The sequence below is a fragment of the Poecilia mexicana genome, unplaced genomic scaffold, assembly GCF_051168715.1.
Source record: "Poecilia mexicana isolate PSO_F unplaced genomic scaffold, ASM5116871v1 scaffold_2, whole genome shotgun sequence".
Taxonomy (NCBI): domain Eukaryota; kingdom Metazoa; phylum Chordata; class Actinopteri; order Cyprinodontiformes; family Poeciliidae; genus Poecilia; species Poecilia mexicana.
In genome coordinates, this window is record NW_028263371.1 from 6929781 (window position 1) to 6937803 (window position 8023).

An 8023-nucleotide genomic window follows, 5' to 3' on the forward strand; every position below is an offset into this window, starting at 1 on the left:
GTATGTCATGCTTGGTGGTCTTTGAGTTTGGCCATAGCCTTCGACAGAAAGCGACTGTGATTTCACACGGCAGGCAAAAAGAGAAACTGCTTTGGCTGTATCGAGCGGCGCTCTCGAGGGACGCGATGAAGGCGAAAACCTGCTTTTCATGTTCCAAGTTATAATCAAGGTTAAAGTCTTTGCTTTTTGTCCCTGAGGGAGGCTGGGTTAATGTATTCAGTCTGCTATGATGTTCAGAAAAACATAATGTAAAAAAAAACGAAAAAAAAAAACTAAAGTGCCTGTCTGTACAGACTGGCAGGCTGCCTTTTTTCCACATGTACTGACAACTGACAGGTTCTTCATGTTGTTGCAACTTCTCTGTGATTGGTGTGAGATAAATGTGATGTGATGTTTAAGTCCTTCTTATCCTCTTTCATTGCAATGTGATGAATTAGTAACATCCATATAAGGCTGGAATATTTAAAAACATCCTGAAGTTGCTATAAAAGGCACCGAGTGGCACTGTTTGCTCTTATCTGCAAGCAAACAGGTCTACCTCGGCTCCAGCTCCAGGCAATCCACGCATCAATCCATCCATTTTCTGTTGCTGCCTAATCCACGGAGAGTTGCAAGTTTGAAGGAAGTGAAATTTTCAGCAGCATATAGGTAAGATGCATCGCCTCTACAGGTTGCTTATATGTAGAGTGGAGGACAGAAAATTGGGAGTGTGTGACCAGAATGTAACTGTAGCACTTATGAACAATGGTTGGTCTAGAAAGGTATGAATGTTTGACTTTAAGTTAATACCAGGAAGCGTACCAAAGCCAAACAGTCAACACGCAGTCACATGGTTGGGGACCATTCATATTCGCACACACCTTTCATACGACGACGCAGACCACTTGGTCACATCCCATCCTGCTTCATCATGCGTCCCGCCCCGACCAGTCCCACCCAGGTTCACACTCCCTCTTTCCGTCATCTGCTTTGCTTTTACGAAACAGTCACAGAATCATCGCAGCGCTTTCAAGCAGGCACCCTCCTCTGGATGGAAAAATTTCGGTTTTCATAGGTAAAGGTGCATCCATAGGATGCATAGGTAAATAACTGGTAGCGAAGTTATTTTAGTGAAAGACCTTAAAAATGTACATAATTCCTCAACACGTCAGTTAAAGTTTCCTCAAAAGTATTTGTTTTCCCCTGCTGACACGAGTAGGCACCGATGGACGCAGGGACTGAACAGAGAATACAAATCGGTTGTTTATTAAGGAGTACACCAGTTCTTAGTCAGACAGGCCGGGGTCAAAACCAGGGAATCCAAGTCGGGGTCGGGCGGTTCCAGATCTCAGGGTCAGACAGACAGGGGTCAGCGCCGGCGGGTCCAAATCCAGGTCAAAACAGGTACCAGATCTCAGAGTCAGACAGACGGGGGTCAAAGCCAGGAGGTCCAAATCCAGTGGAGAGGGTCAGGATCGGGGACAGGAGAGGCAACTGGGCAAAAGGAAGAGACAGACAGGTTAGTACTGGGCAATTTAGCTCAAGTCTTTACAGCAGGCCTGAAGGTGTTACCGCTGAGGGTTTAACAACAATCTGACGCCGTGCAGGGGGAAGATCCATCCTTATATGGCAGCAGCTGGAGATCAGGGAGATGATGTTCAGGTGTGAGTGGTCACAGCTCAGCCGCAGCTGTGACAGGTCCCCCCCCTTAAGGCGCCCCTCAGGACAGCCGACGGTCCCCTCGCCGACAATTGAAGTCACGGATGAGCTGAGGATCCAGGATGGCAGAACGCGCCACCCAGCTCCGCTCTTCAGGGCCATACCCTTCCCAGTCCACCAGGTACTGCAGTCCCCGCCCCCGGCGGCGCACATCCAGGAGACGGCGAACAGCGTAAACAGGGCCCCCGTCAACAATCCTAGGGGGAGGTGGAGGGGGGTCGGGTGGACAAAGGCGACTAGAGACAACAGGTTTAATCTGGGACACGTGAAATGAGGGGTGGATCTTCATATTTTGAGGAAGGTCAAGGCGAACAGTCACTGGATTGATAATCTTAGTAATTGTGAATGGGCCAATAAAACGAGGAGAGAGTTTCTTACAGTCTGTTTTTAGAGGAATGTTCCTTGTGGACAACCAAACCTCTTGACCAGGTTGGTAACTGGGAGCTGGGGTTCTGTGACGATCAGCCAGTAGACGATTGCGGTCGGCCGTCCGGGAGAGGGCTGCACGAGTCCGTCGCCACAACCGATGACATCGACGAAGGTGATGCTGCACCGATGGTACAGAGAGCTCCTTTTCCTGAGAGGGAAACAAAGGCGGCCGATAGCCCAAGGACACCTCAAAAGGGGACATACCTGTGGCAGTGCTGGTCAGGGAGTTGTGAGAGTATTCTACCCAAGGTAGAAACTGAGACCAAGAGGCAGGATTGTTAATCACTACACAGCGCAGGGCTGCCTCCAACTCCTGGTTGACCCTCTCAGTCTGGCCGTTAGTTTGTGGGTGGAAGCCCGACGAAAGACTCACAGTGGCACCCAACGCTTGACAAAAGGCATGCCAGACCCTGGATGTGAATTGGGGCCCCCGGTCTGTGACAATGTCCAAGGGGATGCCATGTAAACGCACCACATGGTGCACCAGGAGATTAGCGGTTTCCATGGCAGTAGGCAACTTGGGTAGTGCTACAAAATGGGCAGACTTAGAGAACCGGTCGACAATGGTTAAAATAACAGAGTTACCTTCAGATGGGGGAAGCCCTGTAACAAAATCCATCGAGATGTGTGACCAGGGTCGTCCTGGTACAGGCAGAGGGCACAAGTAACCAGCGGGTTGTTTATTGCTGGACTTTCCCCGATTACAGATGGTGCAGGCGGAAACATACTGACGGGTGTCTTGAGCCATGGATGACCACCAGAAATGACTCTGCAATAAGGTGAGAGTTCGATGGACCCCAGGATGGCAGGCAAACTTGGAAGCATGGATCCACTGAAGAACCTTAGGACGAACACTTTCTGGGACAAACAAACGGTTGGGAGGACAGTCCACAGGGGTAGGTTGTTTGGGTTGAGCTTGCCTCACCAACTGTTCGATCTCCCAGGAGAGCGTAGCCACCACACATGAAGCCGGTAAGACACTCTCTGGTTCCTTTTTCAGAGTCTCCGGTTCAAACTGACGAGAGAGTGCGTCGGGTTTGCAGTTCTTGGAGCCAGGTCTGTAAGTTAAGACAAAGTTGAATCTTGAGAAAAACAATGACCACCTAGCATGGCGTGGAGTTAACCTCTTTGCAGACTGAATGTAGGATAGGTTTTTGTGATCAGTCCAGACTATAAATGGTTGAGTGGACCCCTCCAGCCAATGACGCCACTCCTCCAGAGCCAGCTTAACTGCTAGCAGCTCCCGGTCCCCCACACAGTAGTTTAGTTCCGGAGGGCTGAGTCTCCTGGAAAAGAAGGCACAAGGCAGTAGCTTGTGTGCAGGGCCCGAATGCTGGGACAGAACTGCCCCTACCCCAGTGGCTGACGCATCCACTTCTACAACAAACTGTTTCTCAGGATCAGGGTGAATGAGAACTGGTGGGGAGGAAAACAGTTGTTTGAGCTCCTTAAAGGCCACTGCTGCTTCTGGTGGCCATGAGAAGGGCTGCTTAATGGAAGTGAGGCGAGTTAATGGCTGGGCAACAATGCTGTAGTTCTTAATGAACTTACGATAAAAGTTTGCAAAACCCAGGAAACGCTGAAGTTGCTTACGGGTACTGGGTTCTGGCCACTCCACCACTGCCTTAGTCTTGGCAGGATCAGCTCTGATCTGTCCATTCTCAATGACAAACCCCAGGAAGTCAACTGTGGAAAGATGAAAACGGCACTTTTCAGCTTTAACAAACAGTTTGTTCTCCAGCAGCCTCTGGAGAACCTGACGAACATGGCTGACATGCTCCTCCTTGGTCCGTGAGAAAATAAGTATGTCATCCAAATAAACGAATACAAAATGATTTAAGAAATCCCTCAGAACGTCATTAACGAAGGCCTGGAAAACAGCAGGGGCATTGGTTAGGCCAAAAGGCATCACCAAGTATTCGAAGTGGCCGATAGAGGTCTTAAAAGCCGTCTTCCATTCATCTCCCTCCCTTATCCTGACTAGATGATAGGCATTTCGTAAATCCAATTTGGAGAAAATGGTTGCCCCTTGCAGCAGTTCAAAAGCTGTGGACATCAGGGGTAATGGGTATTTATTCCTGATGGTGATTTCATTTAACCCCCGATAGTCAATGCATGGGCGTAATGTACCATCCTTTTTTCCTACAAAAAAGAAACTGGCACTTAGTGGGGATGACGAGCGGCGGATGATACCAGCTGCTACAGAGTCATTGATGTAGGCCTCCATGGCCTCATGTTCCTGCTTGGACAGGCTGAACAAGCGACTGTTAGGCAGCGGAGCATCAGGCAGGAGCTCTATCGCACAGTCGTACGGTCGATGAGGGGGGAGTGAGAGGGCTCGGGACTTACTGAAAACGGCAGCTAGGTTGTGGTACTCAGGAGGAACCAATGACAGATCAGGGGGGTCCGGGCTGTCACAAAGACTCCCGCAGTTAGGCTGGGCAGCACGAAGACAGTTATTAGAACAGGACAGACTCCAGCTAACTATCCTTCCTGTGACCCAATCAATATGGGGATTATGAAGTCTCAACCATGGATGACCCAACACCATGGAAAAACTGGAGGATGGGATAACCTTAAATTGGAGAACCTCCCTGTGGTTACCTGATGTGATCAGCAGAGGGGGTGTCTGACATGTGACTGAAAACAAGAGAGCACCATTAAGACCATTAGCAGATAACGGTGAGCTGAGGGGTTCACTGGGAATGTTCAGTTCTTTAATCAAGCCTTCATCAATAAAGTTATCCTCAGCCCCAGAATCAATCAAGGCAGTTAATGAGTGGGAAGTAGACTGGTGACAAAGCTTAACATCAATTAGTAGGCGACTAGTAGAGAGTTGGGGACTTCCCGTGCTGCTCACTAGAGTCCCCACCTCTAATGAGCTTTGTCTTTTGGCCGAACAGGGCAGTTGGAGATTCTGTGCCCAGGCTTACCGCAATAGAGGCAGTCACCAGTTTGGAGACGCCTCTGTCTTTCTGTGGCAGTCAGGTGTGTTCTACCTATTTGCATGGGTTCGTCATCAGGGGGCGCTGGAGCCTGTGACTGGACCGGCGGAAAAACAGGGGTGGCGCTGCTGCGCTCCACAGCAGGCGGAAACAGCCGAGGAAGCGCTGAGGCAGGCTGGCCGGGCCGCTCCCGGCGTCGCTCACGAAGCCTGTTGTCAAGACGGATAGACATTGTGATTAGTGAGTTCAAGTCCTTGGCATCATCACTGACGGACAGGCCGTCCTTTAAGGTTTCATTTAAGGCGTGATAATACACTCCTTTGAGCGCTTCGTCGTTCCATTTTGTGTCAGCAGCCAGTGTGCGAAACTCCACTGAGAACTCGGCTGCACTACGGGAGCCTTGGCGAAGTTTCAGCAGGCGTTTGGAGGCATCCCCAACATGATCCGGGTGATCAAACACAGTGCTTAATTCTTCAGAGAACCGTTTAAAGGTAAGGGAGGTTAACGGTGTAGTTGTGTCAAACGCCAGCGCCCAGGCTAAAGCCTGGTCCCTCAGCAATCCCATGACATAATATATCTTGGATAAATCGGAGGCAAAAGCCCTAGGTTGCTGATTAAATACCATCCGACATTGTAACAGGAAACCCCGGCATTTAGACAGTTCACCTGAGAATGGAGGAGGATCAGGAACATACGGACCTCGAGAATTTACCGGAGCGGGGAGAGCCGGAGGTTCGGCCGGTGAGACGGGTGGAGGAGCAGCAGCAGCCGTTGAGGCGTCTGACGGTCCTTGACTGGGGGAAAGCATTGAGGTTAGTTTGTCTACCTGTGCGGACAACTGGGCGATTTCCTGATGGAGAGTTTGGCTGGCCGCTTCTAGTCCAGTGAGCCGATGAACGCTTTGCCCTAACACCACTCCTTGTCGGCTTAAGACGTCCCTCAAGGCTGCAGCGGGGTCCTGTTCAGTCGGGTCCATGTTGTATGGTCAGATTGTTCTGACACGAGTAGGCACCGATGGACGCAGGGACTGAACAGAGAATACAAATCGGTTGTTTATTAAGGAGTACACCAGTTCTTAGTCAGACAGGCCGGGGTCAAAACCAGGGAATCCAAGTCGGGGTCGGGCGGTTCCAGATCTCAGGGTCAGACAGACAGGGGTCAGCGCCGGCGGGTCCAAATCCAGGTCAAAACAGGTACCAGATCTCAGAGTCAGACAGACGGGGGTCAAAGCCAGGAGGTCCAAATCCAGTGGAGAGGGTCAGGATCGGGGACAGGAGAGGCAACTGGGCAAAAGGAAGAGACAGACAGGTTAGTACTGGGCAATTTAGCTCAAGTCTTTACAGCAGGCCTGAAGGTGTTACCGCTGAGGGTTTAACAACAATCTGACGCCGTGCAGGGGGAAGATCCATCCTTATATGGCAGCAGCTGGAGATCAGGGAGATGATGTTCAGGTGTGAGTGGTCACAGCTCAGCCGCAGCTGTGACACCTGCAGTGAAAAACTGGATAGTGGAAGGGAAATGGTTGAAGAGAAACATCCAATTTAGGCACTTTGCATACTGCCTGGGCTTTAACCAGTGACAAGAACAACTTGACTTAGCCAGGATGAAACCAACTATGAGAAGACGACTGAAGCCACTTCTTATGTCTTTATGTAACAAGAAAGCTAAAAAGCTGCCCCGGCAACTGTTGTGGCTGCTGATTTTGCTCAGAGGAATATTCAGATCTTAAAAGACAAAGCATTCATTCTCCAGTGAATATTTTCTTGGTTTTCCCGCACTGTCCGTCACAGAACATTTGCAGAAATACAGCCACACACAAACTTACATCTTACGTTGTACCCAGCTATTTTTGTAAACAGATTTTTTTTTTTTCTATCTCTGTCTTTAAAATAATCTGTTTCAAGGTTTACACTTAACACAATGCAGTCGGGACAGGTGTGGTTTTCTTGGCAACTGCTAAACACAGATTCACACAGGGGCATGATATATCACTCCAGAGACAAGTTTCCTCTGCTCTGGAGTGCAGTGGCACCATGTTTTACAACTCTGCATCTCATGCCTTGCATCACACTCTGTGATGTACGGCTTGAATGTAGCTGGTCAGTCAAGGAAAATCAATTTAATGATTCTCTTAGTTGGTTTTTTTCCTGTTTTTGAGAAGAAAAGCCACCGTTCTGCCAATCAAAACAAAGTTCATGAGCAGGGTGGAACCACTGAGAGTAAGAGCTGAGCAGCAAAAGTGAAAAAAAAAGTGGGAGTCGGCTCTTTTTACTTTTTTATTATGATCTTATGAGATATATATATATATATATATATATATATATATATATATATATATATATATATATATATATATATTACACCTGAGATTACACCAAAGATGTGTTCATTTTTTAAAGCAGCCTAATGATTTTGAATTATTTCATGACACTTGCTGCAGTTTAAGATGTTTTCAAAATTTTTGGAACATACACATAAGAGTTACAGTAAAAGTGAAGTAGAATAAAAGTAGACTAGAAGTAATCAGTACATGGACTGTCAGCTACAAAATATCAGTTCTTACTCATGGTTTTTAGCCAGACTAACAATTTTAAGGTCATAAGCATGTCCTCTAAGTTATGTCTGTTGGCCTCTAAAACTTGAAATCACAGAACAGAAGCTTGTTAAAATAATAGAGATATAAGAATATGATTTAATGTTATGTTCAGTGGCTTATTAATTCACAACTATGAAGTAGAACTGGAGAAAAAGCCTCAAAGAAGTTTCTGGAAAGAGCCTGCACAAAACCTACAATTGTTTCTAATGTGCTCGATGCAAAGGCAAAGGAACAAGAGGACAAATGAGAGACGGGGATGTGAAGAGGAAAAAGATGGATGATGAAGGGGAGTGGAGGAGGGAAACGCTGAGATGGAGTTCATTACTGGTGACTGCAGATGCCTGCACTCTTCAGC

The 8023-nt window shown here is 48.1% G+C and overlaps 2 long non-coding RNA genes across 2 annotated transcripts; both read right to left on the bottom strand.

Annotated features, from left to right (window-relative positions):
• Positions 1-1229: 1229 nt before the first annotated feature.
• On the bottom strand, positions 1230-1697 carry LOC148160364 (uncharacterized). Its single transcript, XR_015764533.1, has 2 exons — positions 1552-1697; positions 1230-1473 (listed from the first exon to the last, which is right to left on the bottom strand). It is a non-coding gene; the product is annotated as an uncharacterized LOC148160364 (long non-coding RNA).
• A 4414-nt stretch (positions 1698-6111) lies between these two features.
• LOC148160365 (uncharacterized) lies at positions 6112-6552 on the bottom strand. The gene is made up of 2 exons (XR_015764534.1): positions 6434-6552; positions 6112-6355 (listed from the first exon to the last, which is right to left on the bottom strand). It is a non-coding gene; the product is annotated as an uncharacterized LOC148160365 (long non-coding RNA).
• Positions 6553-8023: the final 1471 nt, after the last annotated feature.